Raw genomic sequence first — 18,033 nt, 5'->3', positions numbered from 1 at the left:
TCAGTTCTGACCTACTTGGTCAGAATGCTATGTATTTGGCTGTGTCAGGTCTTAGGTGCGTCATACGAGATCTTTCCTTGCAGCGCAAGGATTCTCTAGTTGTGGCACGCAGGCTCGTAGTTGCAGCATGCGGGCTTAGTTGCTCTGAGGCACAAGGGATCTTGGTTTGCCAACTAGGGATCGAACCTGCATCCCCTTCTTTGCAAGGTGGATTCTTAACCCCTGGACTACCAGGGAAGTCCCCAGATGCTTTTTATATTTATATCATAGGACTAGTCACACTCCTCCCATATTATAATTGCTTCTGTACTTGTATACTTGTCTATACTTCATGTTTTGTACATCAGCATCAGGTAGGAGTCCAACCCCATCATCTTTTTTTTTTTCTGACAACCCCATCATCTCTCCATCCCTCGTGTCACCCAGCACAGCACTTAGTTCATAGATCCACGCCATGCTTTTACCTGCTTAGTGCCATGCAATGCTGAAATTCGATTTAGTTTGTGTCATTGTGAATCTTTCTCAACTTTTATACCTTTTTCCACAGAGATTTTCCTTCAGTGAGTAAATTCTTCTAGGCAATAGTAGAAATAGTGTTCTCATTACAGAAAATGAATATTAATGATGAATAGATGACATTTGTCTTTCTTATTAGGGATTAAACCTCTGGGCAGTCCAGTTTTATAGCTGATGACTGATATGTTACAGAAAGATCCGTTCTTTAATCATCTGCGTATGTTATGACCTTGAGAAAGCTGTCCAGTGCTGACACTGTGGAGTATTTGTGGATTTGTTATTCCTCATTATTGTTGTATAGGTTAAAATGCTGCTTACTTATTTTTCAAAAAATTATTCAGAACTGTCTGTGAGTGGGATTAAGCTCTCTCAGCTCCAGAGATCATGCCCCTCAATTTCCACAGAGGCCAAGCTCCCATGGGTGTGTGAGTGGAGGCAGGTTACATGACATCATACTTGTCAACTTATCAAGCTGTCATACTTACAACATCATATTTGTCCCAGGGGTCTTGTCATGTTATCTATTTGAGTCTACTTTGACTTTTCTTCTCTTCAAGTGTCAGTTTAACTGATTTCCAAGCTCAGAGACCATCATCATTTCCCATGGACCAGACAAGTCTGGACTGCTTCCCAGCTCTTCCCCTTGTTCACAAGCAAAGCAGGCTCCTTTACAAACCAGCTTCATCTTTGAAGCCCTCACCTTCCTAAAGGGGCCACACATTTGCTAAAGATTTCCTGAGAATATACCCAAAGGCAAGGACTGAGGAGGCAAAAAGCACAACTTCTACATCAGTTTCAGGAACCTCAAGAACATTTTCTCCCCCAAGTTTGTCAAGAATGAGTTTCCTACTTTTATGTATGGCTGCTCTGAAGAGGTGCCAAGTCTGAAATCCCAGCTGCTGCTCTGAGGAAATTATTTTTCTTCACTTAAACAAAAGAATAAAATTTCCAAGGCTGGAGCTGATGGCTGCTCTAGAAGGAACACCTGCAGAGGGAAAGGATGTTTCAACCACCGGCCCCATGGGTTTCCTTGCATGCAGTTGCTCCCAGTCCTCATAAAGATGCCATGTCTTCACCTTTAAAGCCCAGATTACTATTGAATCCATGAAAGCTTCTTCACCACCACCCCCTGCATTATAAAAGGAATTTATAACTCAAGGAAAACAAAACTCAAAAAAAGAGAAAATACCACTAATTATAGAAAAATAACCACTGTCTGAAAATAAATCAAAATGCCAAAGTAAAGCTGTCTGGTCCTATAAATACCAGTAAGAGGGCTTCCAGGTGGTGTTAGTGGTAAAGAACCCAACTGCCAATGCAGAAGACATAGAATCACAAGTTCAATCCTTGGGTCAGGAAGATCCCTTGAAGGAGGCATGGCAACCCACTCCAGTATTCCTGCCTGGAGAATCCCATGGACAGAGGAGCCTGGCGGGCTACAGTCCATGGAGTCACAAGGAGTCGGATACCACTGAAGTACAAGAGCAGCAAAGAGCCTTCTCATACCCCCAGGGACCCTCCTTCTAGGATAACTACTCACCCATGCGGTGACATAGCTTTCCTTTAACTGGTTTCCATTTTTCATAGCTCACACCCAGCAGGGTGGGCCCCAGGTCAGCCTCCACCAGATAAGAGCAAGCAAGACTTGCCTCACTAATGAAAATACAAAACCTTTATTCAAATCCCCCAGTTCCTATGGGAGAGGTTCTCATCCCCTGTGATCAGAGGGACATGCCCATTTTGCTGGTTTCCAGAGCTGTTTCCTGACACTTCTGAGGTTCCTTGAGCAATCCAGCCCTTCCCAGCTTAGGTAGTGTACGGCACCCACATGTAGCACCTTCTGTAACATGAATTTCCCCTCAGCACTCAGAAAGAAGGTCTTGCTATACTGGGAGCACACAGCATGTCCACAAAGCGAGTGCACAGTAGCAGATACCGTCCAAGTACTCGAGACACACCTGAGAAGAACTAGCCCACAGAGTGAGAGAAGTGTTCTGCTCCAGTCTAAGCCTGCAGGGCAGTGCTAGAAAAATGCAGAACGTGGGAGGAGTAACGCTCAATCCTCCGAGAAAGCTGGGAGGAAATCTGAGAACACTCAGCAAAGCAGAGATAAACAAAGAGTGAGACTTGGGGTAAATAACTGCGAGCTTTCAAGTGTGTGGAGCTCACAGAGGAGTGAAGACAATAACCAGAGGGCACCGGAGAAAGAGAGAAAAAACCCTGAGAAAGAGAAAGGAGGAGCTGTTAGGCACGGCTGATGAGTGTCTGGGGTTGTCAGCCCAGGAGGCAACTGTAACCACGAGCGCTCTAGAGGCCAGGGCCTGATGGGCACAGACTTCACCAAGTCAAAACCTGCCAGGCTCGGCTGGCACTGCACACCCCATGCCGTGTTCTGTGGCTGGGGGTGGGTATGGGACGGGGGGGTGCCTCCCTTGTGTTTTTTCTCGCCCTGGGCCCTGGCAAAGCCAAGCTGAACGTGTCTTAGCAGAGAGGTGACCTGACTCTAAATGGCCAAAGAGTCCAGATTCAGTGAGCTCTTTAGTGAGAATCACAAACTCGCGCAGAGCCCCATCTCTGGTGTTGCCATTAAATGCAGGAGAGCGGCGGGGGCAGGGCTGGGGCTATGAGCCAAATGCTTTATTTTTAGGAAAATGGAAAACAGCACAGAAGGAGAACTGCTAAGATTCTGAGAGCAGGCAACTCCAAGCTCCTGACAAAGGAGGGGAAGTCAGACATGGCCCACCGTCCCCCCAGAGAACTAACGCAGGAATAGTAACACCAAGGAGCATGGTTATGGGATCTCTACATGCTTCACCCCTCCCAGTTCTGGGGACTGTCCTCTCTTCTCCTTGAATCTTGGCATCTTCCACTGTCCTCGGCCTCTCCCTAAGGAGACTTGGGAGCGATGTTTCTCCAAATCTCTCCTCCTCTCCTCCTCTCTTATTCTCCACTTTTGTGTCTTCAGCATCTGAGCATCTCCTGCTCTGCAGCCATGTTTTAGTTGAGTGGTTTTACCTGGGGAGTGGAAAAAAAATAATTCCAGGGCCAGGCTCCACGCCCAGACTGAGAAACTCTGGGAGTGCAGCCCAGGCCTGGGCTTGTCCAGTTAAACATTCCCCGAGGAGCCCAGTGAGAGGCCAGGCTTGGCAGGCACGGCAGCATAGGATCCTTCTTATAGGCCAGTTCCCGGGTGGCGGGGGCTTGCCCCTTTGGCTGTGTCTGACACCTGTTATTCCTGCAGACGCCCCTCTGTGAGATCTCTTCCAGCCTGCAGGACCTCCAGTGGCTGAACACATCTCCTCTTTTTGATAACTCCTAATCTAAAGGGGGACCCTGCACTGTCAGTTCCCACAGGCTGCGTCCAGAGCCATCAGCCTGGACTGAGGGATTTCCTACTACATAAGTCTCCTCCTTGAACAAAGTGGAGTTGAGAGCTTACCTAGTTCTCCAGGAGCTAATGACTTTAGTCTTCTATGAAATACCCCGGCACGAAACTCCCTGGATGCCAGGCTATCCGGTGGACAAGAAACAGCAGGAGTGGCCCCATGGTGGTATCCTCCTAGGGCACCCTGGGAGCTCAGGTCTTAGCCTTCTTCAGCTTTCTAAAGTGTTCCAGGCAGTAGGCTTAGCCAGTCCAACACTCTTTGAAGTCGAAAGCCACCTGACAGTCCTTCATATCCTTCCCTCCAGGGGCAGAGGTTCAGGAACATCTCTTTTTTTGGATCTGCCCAGACTGCAGCGCTTGTCAGTCAGCTTAGGGCCTGTGGACAGAGACTAAGTTCTGGGGGGCAGGTAGCCTCCAGTTTCTGGAAGACTTCCTCTTGTAGCTCGCATCTCAGTTCAGGAAACACTTCTGATGCTTGACAGTGCCAGGCACTGGGAGACAGGGAGGCAAAGATGAAGTATTCTGGGGGAACTCGCTCTCTGGGTTTCTAGAAAGCCCAGATTCAGGTGGCAATAAGTGCCCTCCTGTGGAAACTTCCCCACCCAGTTCTGTGCTGTTAGAATAGGAAAAACTGACCCAAAATTGTAATATGTTGGGTTGAAGGTGAGTCATAGTCCAAATAGGACAGGCCCATGAAATGCAGGGGAAAAATTTCCAAGGCTCCATTAGCATGAACAAGGTACACTTACATAACTTGAGAGTTTCCATTCATAAAGGTACTCCGTATGAAGTCAGTTCCTCCTTGTGCTCAAACCAAATAAAAATTTAGCCTGCTCATTTAACTAACTGATGTGCAGACATCAGTCAGTCCCCTGTCATACAGGCAGTCTAGCTATTTCAGCTTCTGTGGGAACTCTCCCGAGTACATGAGCTCACCCATGGGCAATGTTGCTGACACAGCCCCAGGTTAGCTCAGCCACCACATGGTTGCCTGAGCGATCTCTTCACCTTACACGTCTGAACTTGGCTTTGAATCTTTCATGGATTTATTTTACCTAATGCAGGACTCGTCCAAGGATAATCTCAGACTTCATGTGCCAGAATCACCCATGCATGGGAATCTCAGCCTGGAGTCAGACCCTTAATCATTATTCTGTTCATTTTGTGTTGAGCTCTTCCGTGTTAGGGGAAAAGAATAAGAAGACATCATCAAATAAGAGACTGGTTTGCAAGCAACAGATTGTAAGATGCAACTTTCTGTTTATGTTCCGTGGTCAGTTCAAACCTGTGATAATTTTGAGACCTTGCAAGATTCAGTCATAGAGAGGCATCTGATACTATGACGTCTACTACAGAAAACATAGACTAAGAAGATTTTCAGCATCAAAGATTGGAACCAAAATGGGGTGTCTCACTAACCCAGAGGTAACTAGCTGTCAAACAGGAAATGCAATTCTCAGGATCTGTGTTTGCCATCTCTAGGGTGGTATCATACCAGACAGTCTGCACTCAGATGAACTGCCCCTGCGGGTAAGTGGCAGGTTGCTAAGCAGTGTCTTAGCTGTCTGCTGCTGCTGCTGCTACTGCTAAGTCGCTTCAGTCGTGTCCAACACAGGCTCCCCCATCCCTGGGATTCTCCAGGCAAGACCACTGGAGTGGGTTGCCATTTCCTTAGCTGTCCTGGGATGGTATGCAGTGAGAATGGGCCAGGTATCAGCAGTGAGCAGATGGAATGCCCTCCAGAGAAGCTGTCCAAGAAAGAGCCAGGAAAGCAGTTTTCCTTCTATACCAGGGAACCCACGGAGCCTTCCAGGGCTAAAGTGTAAAGTAGACCGTGTTTACCGTAGTACCACTGGTTCCCGTCTGTTTCCTTTCTCTCTGTGGCATTCATACCTCCTCATTGCCCAGGGTGATGCCTCAGATTCAGCTTCTCTTCATGGTGTCACAGCCCCCTCTTACAACTTTTAACTCATTCCCTCTTCCCGTATCCAGTCAGTTCCTGGCTAGTGTTGGTTCTTCCTGAATAATCTCTCAAGTCTGCCCCTTTCCTCTCTGTTCCCATTAGTTCAATTCAGTCGCTCAGACGTGTCCGACTTTTTGCGACCCTGTGGACTTCAGCATGCCAGGCCTCCCTATCCATCACCAACTCCCGGAGTCCACCCAAACCCATGTCCATTGAGTCAGTGATGCCATCCAACTATCTTATCCTCTGTCGACCACTTCTCCTCCTGCCCTCAATCTTTCCCAGTATCAGGGTCTTTTTAAATGAGTCAGCTCTTCGAATCAGGTGGCCAAAGTATTGGAGTTGCAGCTTCAACAGCAGTCCCTCCAATGACCATTCAGGACTGATTTCCTTTAGGATGGAGTGATTGGATCTCCTTGCAGTCCAAGGGACTCTCAAGAGTCTCCTCCAACACCACAATTCAAAAGCATCAATGCTTCTGTGCTCAGCTTTCTTTATAGTCCAACTCTCACATCCATACATGACCACTGGAAAAACCATAGCCTTGACTAGACAGACCTTTGTTGGCAAAGTAATGTCTCTACTTTTGAATATGCTGTCTAGTTTGGTCATAACTTTCCCTCCAAGGAGTAAACATCTTTTTATTTCATGGCTGCAGTCACCATCTGCAGTGATATTAGAGCCCACAAAAATAAAGTCTGCCACTGTTTCCACTGTTTCTCCATCTATTTGCCATGAAATGATGGGTCCAGATGCCATGATCTTCATTTTCTGAATGTTGAGCTTTAAGCCAACTTTTTCACTCTCCTCTTTCACTTTCATCAAGAGGCTTTTTAGTTCCTCTTCACTTTCTGCCATAAGGGTGGTGTCATCTGCATATCTGAGGTTATTGATATTTCTCCTGGCAATCTTGATTCCAGCATGTGCTTCATCCAGCCCAGTGTTTCTCATAATGTACTCTGCAAATAAGTTAAATAAGCAGGGTGACAATATTCAGCCTTGATGTACCCCTTTTCCTTTTTGGAACCAGTCTGTTGTTCCATGTCCAGTTCTAACGTTGCTTCCTGACCTGCATACAGATTTCTCAAGAGGCAGGTCAGGTGGTCTGATATTCCCACCTCTTTCAGAATTTTCCACAGTTTATTGTGATCCACACAGTCAAAGGCTTTGGCTAGTCAATAAAGCAGAAATAGATGTTTTTCTGGAACTCTCTTGCTTTTCAGTGATCCAGCAGATGTTGGCAATTTGATCTCTGGTTCCTCTGCCTTTTCTAAAACCAGCTTGAACATCTGGAAGTTCACAGTTCACATATTGTTGAAGCCTGGCTTGGAGAATTTTGAGCATTACTTTGCTAGCATGTGAGATGAGTACAATTGTGTGGTAGTTTGAGCATTCCTTGGCATTGCCTTTCTTTGGGATTGGAATGAAAACTGACCTTTTCCAGTCCTGTGGCCACTGCTGAGTTTTCCAAATTTGCTGGCATATTGAGTGCAGCAGATTCACAGCATCATCTTTCAGGATTTGAAAGAGCTCAACTGGAATTCCATCACCTCCACTAGCTTTGTTCGTAGTGATGCTTTCTAAGGTCCATTTGACTTCACATTCTAGGATGTCTGGCTCTAGGTGAATAATCACACCATCATGATTATCTGGGTCATGAAGATCTTTTTTGTACAGTTCTTCTGTGTATTCTTGCCACCTTTTCTTAATATCTTCTGCTTCTGTTAGGTCCATACCATTTCTGTCCTTTATTGAGCCCATCTTTGTATGAAATGTTCCCTTGGTATCTCTAATTTTCTTGAAGACATCTCTAGTCTTTCCCATTCTATTATTTTCCTCTATTTCTTTGCACTGATCATTGAGGAAGGCTTTCTTATCTCCCCTTGCTATTCTTTGGAACTCTGCATTCAGATGTTTATATCTTTCCTTTCCTCCTTTGCTTTTGGCTTCTCTTCTTTTCACAGCTGTTTGTAAAGACTCCTCAGACAGTCGTTTTGCTTTTTCGCATTTCTTTTTCTTGGGGATGATCTTGCTCCCTGTCTGCTGTACAGTGTCACAAACTGTAGTTCATAGCTCATCAGGCACTCTGTCTATCAGATCTAATCCCTTAAATCTATTTCTCACTTCCACTGTATAATCATTAGGGATTTGCTTTAGGTCATGCCTGAGTGATCTAGTGGTTTTCCCTGCTTTGCTCAATTTAAGTCTGAATTTGGCAATGAGTTCATGATCTGAGCCACAGTCAGCTCCTGGTCTTGTTTTTGCTGACTGTATAGAGCTTCTCCATCTTTGGCTGCAAAGAATATAATCAATCTGATTTTGGTGTTGACCATCTGGTGGTGTCCATGTGTAGAGTCTTCTCTTGTGTTGTTGGAAGAGGCTGTCTGCTATGACCAGTGCATTCTCTTGGCAGAGCTCTATTAGCCTGTTCCCATTACTTCCACCTTGATTTACGCTCCTAATCCCTAACCCGTCCCAGTCCTGCTGTCAAGGCCTCTAAAGTCAACTCCCAAAACGCCACTTGAATCTCATCTCTCTGACATTCAAAGACACACTGGACCCCAAACTCCACCCCCTCTGCCTTCCACTGTGCCCAGCACCCGATGCTCAGCTCTTCTACCTCACTCTTCCCCAGCCGGACTGGGCTGCTCACTATTCCATCAGCCAGTTTGTGTTTTCCTGCCTGCACACCTCTGCTCAGGCAGGTCTCTGAAAGTGAAAACCTTTCCTTGAGAGGAGGCTGACTCCTGAACTTTAGGGCCTGCTCAAATGCCAGCTCCTTTCCCAGCCACCCCCTGCCCCAGTCATGTGTCCTTTTGATTCTTTGAAGAAGCAATTTATATCAGCCTCAGTCATAAGAATTTGCTTTGAAATTAAAGCAATAACTAATACTGGGGCTTCCCTGGTGGCTCAGCTGGTAAAGAATCTGCCTGCAATGTGGGAGACCTGGGTTCAGTCCATGGGTTGGGAAGATCACCTGAAGGAGGGCATGGTGACCCACTCTAGTATTCTTGCCTAGAGAACCCCCAGGGACAGAGGAGGCTGACAGGCTACCATTCGTGAGGTCACAAAGAATCTGATGCTACTGAGCGACTAAACACAGCACAGCAATGCTTACTGACCTAGCACATGCCAGGTCCTGTGCTAATTGCTGTATCTTGTTTGATCTTTCTGATAATCTAATGACTTGGGTATTATCCCATTTCACAGATGAATAAACTGAGAAATGTCGAATAACTTCTTCAGTGTCATGTAACTCAGAAGTGGTAGAGCAGAATTCCTGATTCCAAAGTCCATGCTGCAAGCTCATCACAGTCTATTGCCTCCCTAGCATTTTGATCTGTCTGTATGTGTTAATCATCTCCCATCTCATCTCAATACATTGTTATCTGAGGAAGAGGAATCATTTCTTATATACTCTTTCCCCAGCAGTGTTTGAGAGAGCCCCACCATGATAAGGGCTTCCCCAGTGGCTCAGCAGTAAAGAATCCACCTGCAGTGCAAGAGACACAGGAGACATGAGTTCCATCCCTGGGTCGGGTAGACCCCTGGAGAAGGAAATGGCTACTTACTCCAGTATTCTTGCTGGGAAATCCCATGGACAGAGGAGCCTGGCAGGCTGCAGTCCATGGGGTTGCAAAGAGTTGGACACGACTGAGCAACTGAACACAAGTAATGAGCATCTTCACTCACACTAAAATGTAAACGACCAACTGGAGCATCCATAACCAGATGATTTTGCCTTAAACCAAAACCCTGAAATTACATCTGGGCTATGCTGCTTGCAATATAGTACTTTGTTCCCCTGCCCTTGCACCCGTGAGACTGTGTGCCTGATTCCCCTACCTAGGGTCAGCTGCTGCATCACCCCACCTCCGAAAGTTCCCGAAATGACTTGCCTTGGCAGATGGCTCTGCCCTTTAATTAGCCATTCAGTTCCTGCTTCCCCTTATTTAATATCAGGAAGTGTCCATGTGTTTCATCCCCTTCCCCCTCTTGGACATAGTGCCTTCCTACTATTCTTTTCCCATTTTGTACTTTTGTTTGGTGCTTTTCCCTTCAGTGTGTTATCGGAATCCAATCTGGGGATTTTGCCAAGTTGTCTGAATATTTTATCTCCATATGTGGTATCTCACTTCGTTTTTAAACCCTCCTTTTTTGGTATGAATGCACATACTCTCTATGAGCTATTTTAGGACCCAGCATCATTAAGAGACAAGATTAGTGTGGTCTGCAAATCTACCATAACTTGGAGAAGTCTTTATACTTCACTCTCTTAGCCACATTAATCAATACTCAGTGAGAGTTATAATGTCAATGATATAACCCTGCATATTGTAGAAGTCCTGTTTTTGATGTGAGGATGACTGATGATCTTTCCCCACAGTAGATCTACCCTTCTCATTGGGACTTGCTTGACTAACATAGATTTAAATTATTTTGCATCCCTCATCATAGGCAAATTCATTGGTGAATGGACAATAGCCAGGAAGGAAGAGGAAGTCAAGTGGAAGATTAAAGAAAATCACAATGAATAATCTTCAAGCTGATAAATAAGAAGTGACTATAGCACCACTTTGGTTAGGTACTTTGGCAATGTGTACACTGGTGTATTTTCAAGATAATGGCTATCTTCTTAGTTCCATGTAACTAGTCATGTTATGTTCTGAGTTTTCTGCTGCCCTTTTCCCACTATATACAATCTTATCTGTCCCTCCTACCAATGAACAGGAAGTATATCTGATTCCAGAGTTTCTGGCTCAGTTATGATTCTATAAGGAGATTGGCATCTCTCAATTAGCCCTGCAGGGGAAAGCATTAGAGAACAACGATGCACTAAGCTGCATGGCACTAATTCTGAGTCCAGCAAGATTTCAGAGAATTAAGAGGGAACTGGAGCTGTAAAAAAAATTTCAATAGGGAGATGAAATTTCAGCCTTAGAGCTCCAAATAAAGAATAAGATATAGATAATAGATGAGAGGAAGGAGGACATTCCAAGTAAGCAAGTGCATCAGTATAAGCAAAGGTTCTAGAAGTAGCAATAAGCATGTAATGAGAGAGTGGGCATGAATGCTAGGAGCAGAGAATGAGTTTTGGTGAGAATAAGAAAGAAGGGTGAATTCGTAGGATAAACATCGGAGAGGTAATGGAAGAAATGAAGAAGGTAGTGAAGAGGAAAATGTGGTTGAATAGTATATCAACAAAATCGGACAAAAATTGACTATTAGGAAGAATTTGACTTTTGGCCATTTCCCAGGTTCAATGGAGTACATATATTTCACTCCAAAATATGACCTTTCCTAACATCTTCTGTGCAGCTTTTTCAGATTAATAAATTAGTTATCTTGGTAACCATGGATACCTTTATAATTAAAGCTCTCTTTTTCTTGATCACTGGGAGAATGAACTTTGTTATGAATCATGTACATTGCATTTAGGTAGATGAGGTGGTGCACTAGACTGGTTTGTGAGATACGAGAGCTCCCAGAACCAGGCAGTGGAACCTCAAAACTTCATGGATGTTAAAGATGCCATATGAATGTACTGTAGGGCACATTCATGATGGGTACATTCACTTCCAACCCAAAAGAAAATTCTCAGACCTGCCCCAGTTTCTTCTCTACAAATGGGATAAGTAGCTTGTCTAAGGTCTCCTAGCTATAAGCAGTAGACGAGCATCCAGGGCCAAGCATTCTCTCCCCAAAAGAGCGCTGGGGGTTTTGTTTGTTATTTTAATGATAACATGGTGAGGGCATCTCAGGTCATGTCTAGGGAGTGTTTTGTGTTCTGTAAGAGACTAGGAAATTGTTCACATATTTCTCTTATAGTATTCCCATGCTTTTTATAGGACAACAAATTTTAACTCTCTCCTCTCTACTACAGCTTTGTATAAGATTGGCTTAAATGAATTGCTTGTCAAGTTAAAAGTTAATCCTATTTCAGGATCTTTTCCTCATGACATCTGTGTGTTTTGTGGGAACTGCCCTTCTTTAACTCTTCAGAATCAAACTGAAATATTCCAAATTTAAATCTGTCAACAGTTCTTCCTTTTCTGTATCTTTAGTGATTTCTCAGAACATTGCTATTTATAGCAGCAAGTAAACTGTAGTCTGTCGCTCATTTGTCTAGAACTTAATTAAAAGTCTCTAAGTGGATATTTCCCTGGCAGTCCAGTGGTTAAGACTCCAAGCTTCCAGTGTACAGGCTGTGGGTTCAATCCCTAGCCGGGGAACGAAGATCACACATGTCACGTGGCACAGCCAGAAAAAAAAGTGTCTGAGGGAGAGAACACAGACTTAGGTGGACATTCCCTAGGAGGATCTGACTCTTTCCAGGTACTTTTAAGGTGACACTGACTCATTAAATTGAATTTTACTTTTCTTCCAAACTTAGAAATTTCTTCTTCCTTACAGCTTTAAGATCTGGGTCTTTCTGTATTTCATTTTCTCTTTCTTCTCCTTCTCCTCTGCCTCCTCCCTTCCTTCCTCCCTTCATTTTCTTCCTCTTTCCCTTCAAGGAATGATTAAAAGGAAGAGACCACCTAAGCTTACCAGGCAAGAATTATAAAAAATAAGGGAGCAATATAATAAATTTAGAGAGTTGAGAAAGATCAAATGAAATGGAAAAAGAACTAATTGAGTTGAGAAAGGTAAGAAAGAAACATGGTGTACCCTGGCTGGAGGCACTCATCTGGAACAGAAAAGTAGGGAGCGTTGGAAGTTAGGAAAGTCTTGGGATGGCTTTTTCCCTACTCCAGCCACCAGGCATCACTGCTACAGCTTGGTTGCTGCCTGGAGTTGTCCACAGTGGGGAAGGGGAGGAGAGACGCAGTGGGCAGTTATTCTGTACAGGATGTCTGCTAGACGTATGTTTGAGTGGCTTGAAGTCTTTACTGGAACAAAGACAAAGATAAATAAATAACTGAACCTGAACCTATCCGGGTGTTTGTCCCTATATGTTTAAATAGTCTGTGACTCGTTTTAAATGGAATCCAAACACAGAGCAAGATTTAGATGGCAATTTTATTGCCCTTGGCTTGGCCTTGAGGACTGATTTTGAGCTTTCTGCCCAAAAATAAGCTCAGAATGAACTAGAAGTTCCTTTATCCTTAAAAACAGAAATAATTGTGGATCTGCTTTGGCCTTCCTGGGGAAAAAAGGCAACATGGAAAGAGTTAGAAGTTGTTTGGTAAAGAGTCATTGTGTCAGCTGCTCTGATGAGGTAGGACAGAACCTTCAGGAAATGAATTGCATGGTACACATGCAATTCGAGGTAATTCTGGCAGTGAAACTGCTTGTCAATGGAGTATGTGGGATGGTGGTTCTTTAGAGTGGGGGAGGGGTGCAGTGTTGGATCTGCCACCACATCAGCCCCAAATGTCTTCACCATCCTACACTTCCATACAAGTCACGTCCACCTGGTATCTCTGTGGGTCAACATTTGTTCAAGGATGTTTGAAATAGCAAGGGTTTTCATAAATGTTGTGCAGGGAACTGTTCCTAATGGTTCCTCCTTTGCCTCTCCACCCCATCAACTCAACAGGAGTCAGTGAGTAATACAGATTTTCATGGTATAGAATTCTTGTAGAATTCTAGGCATGGCCTGGTAGCAGAATTGACAAATTCTGGTCTGAATATTCACTCAGCCCATTCACCTGAGGTTGGATATATATTCAGAGTTGGGAGAGAGAGGGGGTGGGAACTCACAGCATGATTTGTCTTCATCTGAATGCACTGGGGATGGCTCTTATTCAAAGTATTTCTGCGTAGGGCTTCCCTTGTGGCTCAACTGGTAAAGAATCTGCCAGCAATGCGGGAGACCTGGGTTCGATCCCTGGATTGGGAAGATATGCTAGAGAAGGAAAAGCTACCCTCTCCAGTACTCTGGCCTAGAGAATTCCATGGACTATATAGTCCATGGGGTCACAAAGAGTTGAACATAACTGAGCAACTTTCACTTTAAGATGTTTTTAAAGAATTTTTGCTCCTCCTGAAATGTTCTACCTCTTGGAATAAGGACAGAATTGAAGGGAGATGGATATAATGGATCTAGCCTCCATTCAGTGCTTTATTTTAATACAGTTATTTCTAAATCATACCATGGTTGTTGGTACAAGGATAAATGCAATGGAACTGAGTAGAGAGTCCAGAAATAGATTCATATATATATAAGCAATGATTTACTTCAAAGGCACCATTTACCGTAGGAAAAATGGCAGTCTTTTCAACAAATGATGCCAAAGCAATTGGTTGTCTTTTGGGGAGGGGTGATGAACTTTTACCTCTACTTCCTACCATTAGTTCAGTTCAGTTCAGTCGCTCAGTCGTGTCCGACTCTTTGTGACCCCATGAACCGCAGCACGCCAGGCCTCCCTGTCCATCACCAACTCCTGGAGTCCACTGAAACCCATGTCCATTGAGTCGGTGGTGCCATCCAACCATCTCATCCTCTGTTGTCCCCTTCTCCTCTTGCCCTCAATCTTTCCCAGCATCAGGGTCTTTTCAAATGAGTCAGCTCTTCACATCAGGTGGCCAAAGTATTGGAGTTTCAGCTTCAACATCAGTCCTAGCAGTGAACACCCAGGACTGATCTCCTTTAGAATGGACTGGTTGGATCTCCTTGCAGTCCAAGGGACTCTCAAGAGTCTTCTCCAAACACCACAGTTCAAAAGCATTAACTCTTTGGCACTCAGCTTTCTTTATAGTCCAACTCTCACATCCTGACCACTGGAAAAACCATAGCCTTGACTAGACGAACCTTTGTTGGCAAAGTAATGTCTCTGCTTTTTAATATGCTGTCTAGGTTGGTCATAACTTTCCTTCCAAGGAGTAAGCATCTTTTAATTTCATGGCCGCAATCATCATCTGCAGTGATTTTGGAGCCCCCCAAAATAAAGTCTGACACTGTTTCCATTGTTTCCCCATCTATTTGCCAGGAAGTGATGTGACTGGATGCTATGATCTTAGTTTTCTGAAAGTTTTCTTAAAGTTGAGCTTTAAGCCAACTTTTTCACTTTCCTCTTTCACTTTCATCAAGAGGCTCTTTAGTTCTTCTTCACTTTCTGCCATAAGGGTGGTGTCATCTGCATATCTGAGGTTATTGCTATTTCTCCCAGCAATCTTGACCAGCTTGTGCTTCCTCCAGCCCAGCATTTCTCATGATGTACTCTGCATACAAGTTAAATAAGCAGGGTGACAATATACAGCCTTGACCAGTCTGTTGTTCCATGTCCAGTTCTAACTGTTGCTCCCTGACCTGCATACAGGTTTCTCAAGAGGCAGGTCAGGTGGTCTGGTACACAACAATTAATTCAAGATGGACCAAAACCTAAATATGAAAGGTAAACCTATGGAGCTTGTAGAAGAAAACAGGAGATCTTCATGGGCTTGGTCTGGGCCAAAAACAAAAAATTTAACAGAACACAAAAAGCATCAATCATAAAAGAAATATTTGATACACTGGACTATATTAAAACTAAGGACATCTTAGTTTTAAAATTAGGCTGTTAAATCAGAGCAGAAAAAGAAATCAAAGGAATCCAAATTGGAAAAGAAGAAGTAAAACTCTCACTATTTGCAGATGACATGATCCTCTACATAGAAAACCCTAAAGAGTCCACCAGAAAATTACTAGAAATAATCAATGACTACAGTAAAGTTGCAGGATATAAAATCAACACACAGAAATCCCTTGCATTCCTATACACTAATAATGAGAAAACAGAAAGAGAAATTAAGGAAACAATTCCATTCACCATTGCAACGGAAAGAATAAAATACTTAGGAATATATCTACCTAAAGAAACTAAAGACCTATATATAGAAAACTATAAAACACTGGTGAAAGAAATCAAAGAGGACACTAATAGATGGAGAAATATACCATGTTCATGGATTGGAAGAATCAATATAGTGAAAATGAGTATACTACCCAAAGCAATTTATAGATTCAACGCAATCCCTATCAAGCTACCAACAGTATTCTTCACAGAGCTAGAACAAATAATTTCACAATTTGTATGGAAATACAAAAAACCTCGAATAGCCAAAGCGATCTTGAGAAAGAAGAATGGAACTGGAGGAATCAACCTACCTGACTTCAGGCTCTACTACAAAGCCACAGTTATCAAGACAGTATGGTACTGGCACAAAGACAGAAATATTGATCAATGGAATAAAATAGAAAGCCCAGAGATAAATCCACGCACATATGGACACCTTATCTTCGACAAAGGAGGCAAGAATATACAATGGATTGAAGACAATCTCTTTAACAAGTGGTGCTGGGAAATCTGGTCAACCACTTGTAAAAGAATGAAACTGGACCACTTTCTAACACCATACACAAAAATAAACTCAAAATGGATTAAAGATCTAAACGTAAGACCAGAAACTATAAAACTCCTAGAGGAGAACATAGGCAAAACACTCTCCGACATACATCACAGCAGGATCCTCTATGACCCACCTCCCAGAATATTGGAAATAAAAACAAAAATAAACAAATGGGACCTAATTAACCTTAAAAGCTTCTGCACATCAAAGGAAACTATTAGCAAGGTGAAAAGACAGCCTTCAGAATGGGAGAAAATAATAGCAAATGAAGCAACCGACAAACAACTAATCTCAAAAATATACAAGCAACTCCTACAGCTCAACTCCAGAAAAATAAACGACCCAATCAAAAAATGGGCCAAAGAACTAAATAGACATTTCTCCAAAAAAGACATACAGATGGCTAACAAACACATGAAAAGATGCTCAACATCACTCATTATCAGAGAAATGCAAATCAAAACCACTATGAGGTACCATTTCACACCAGTCAGAATGGCTGCGATCCAAAAGTCTACAAATAATAAATGCTGGAGAGGGTGTGGAGAAAAGGGAACCCTCTTACACTGTTGGTGGGAATGCAAACTAGTACAGCCACTATGGAGAACAGTGTGGAGATTCCTTAAAAAACTGGAAATAGAACTGCCTTATGATCCAGCAACCCCACTGCTGGGCATACACACTGAGGAAACCAGAAGGGAAAGAGACACGTGTACCCCAATGTTCATCGCAGCACTGTTTATAATAGCCAAGACATGGAAGCAACCTAGATGTCCATCAGCAGATGAATGGATAAGAAAGCTGTGGTACATATACACAATGGAGTATTACTCAGCCATTAAAAAGAATACATTTGAATCAGTTCTAATGAGGTGGATGAAACTGGAGCCTATTATCCAGAGTGAAGTAAGCCAGAAGGAAAAACATAAATACAGTATTCTAACGCATATATATGGAATTTAGAAAGATGGTAACAATAACCCTGTGTACGAGACAGCAAAAGAGACACTGATGTATAGAACAGTCTTATGGACTCTGTGGGAGAGGGAGAGGGTGGGAAGATTTGGGAGAATGACATTGTAACATGTAAAATATCATGTAAGAAACGAGTTGCCAGTCCAGGTTCGATCCACGATACTGGATGCTTGGGGCTAGTGCACTGGGACGACCCAGAGGGATGGTATGGGGAGGGAGGAGGGAGGAGGGTTCAGGATGGGGAACACATGTATACCTGTGGTGGATTCATTTTGATATTTGGCAAAACTAATACAATTATGTAAAGTTTAAAAATAAAATAAAATTTAAAAAATGAAAAAAAAATAAAAAAAATAAATAAATAAAATAAAAAAAAAATAAATAAATAAAATTAGGCTGTTAGAGAATCCATAGCATGTCTTCAAGACATGTGACAGAAAATCAGGCTAGAGTTCTTCCATGTGGGCTCCAGAAACTGCCTTGGCTAAGACCAATGACCCTGCTCCTTGCTCCATCTATAGAGAAGTGGCTGCGAGTTGAAATAAGTGGCTTGTTGCAAGGCTGAGGCACTCGAATCTCACAGGAATCTTGCATTCCTCATGTGGTTTTGCTACGTGAGAGGCAGCTTTGTTCCAGGTCCCCTCCAATCTCTGAACACTGGAGCATTCTTCTCAGAACACTCCCTTGATATCCCCTGAGCTTTGAGGTTGTCCCGCCAAGTCTGTGTGGGAAGGACAGAGCCTCACGGGGCCCTCAGGCTTGAGCCAGATCCACTGTATGGTGTCCAAGTTCTTTGGGTCCCAGGGCCCTAGAGGGAGCCCAAGATGCGGTGAGGGGCCTTGTGTTGGTGAGGACAGAC

At 43.6% G+C, this 18,033-nt stretch overlaps 1 protein-coding gene and 1 long non-coding RNA gene across 2 annotated transcripts in view; one reads left to right on the top strand and one right to left on the bottom strand.

The window, feature by feature from the left end:
- The window catches only part of IGFBP7 (insulin like growth factor binding protein 7), a 79,911-nt gene that overhangs the window by 48,039 nt on the left and 13,839 nt on the right, over window positions 1-18,033 (top strand).
- LOC112447085 (uncharacterized) lies at window positions 3,139-5,329 on the bottom strand. Its single transcript, XR_003035160.2, has 2 exons — window positions 3,956-5,329; window positions 3,139-3,531 (listed from the first exon to the last, which is right to left on the bottom strand). It is a non-coding gene; the product is annotated as an uncharacterized lncRNA (long non-coding RNA).

This window comes from Bos taurus, chromosome 6 (assembly GCF_002263795.3).
Source record: "Bos taurus isolate L1 Dominette 01449 registration number 42190680 breed Hereford chromosome 6, ARS-UCD2.0, whole genome shotgun sequence".
NCBI lineage: Eukaryota > Metazoa > Chordata > Mammalia > Artiodactyla > Bovidae > Bos > Bos taurus.
Note: the sequence above shows the minus strand (reverse complement) of the source record. Positions and strands in the feature narration are given on the sequence as shown.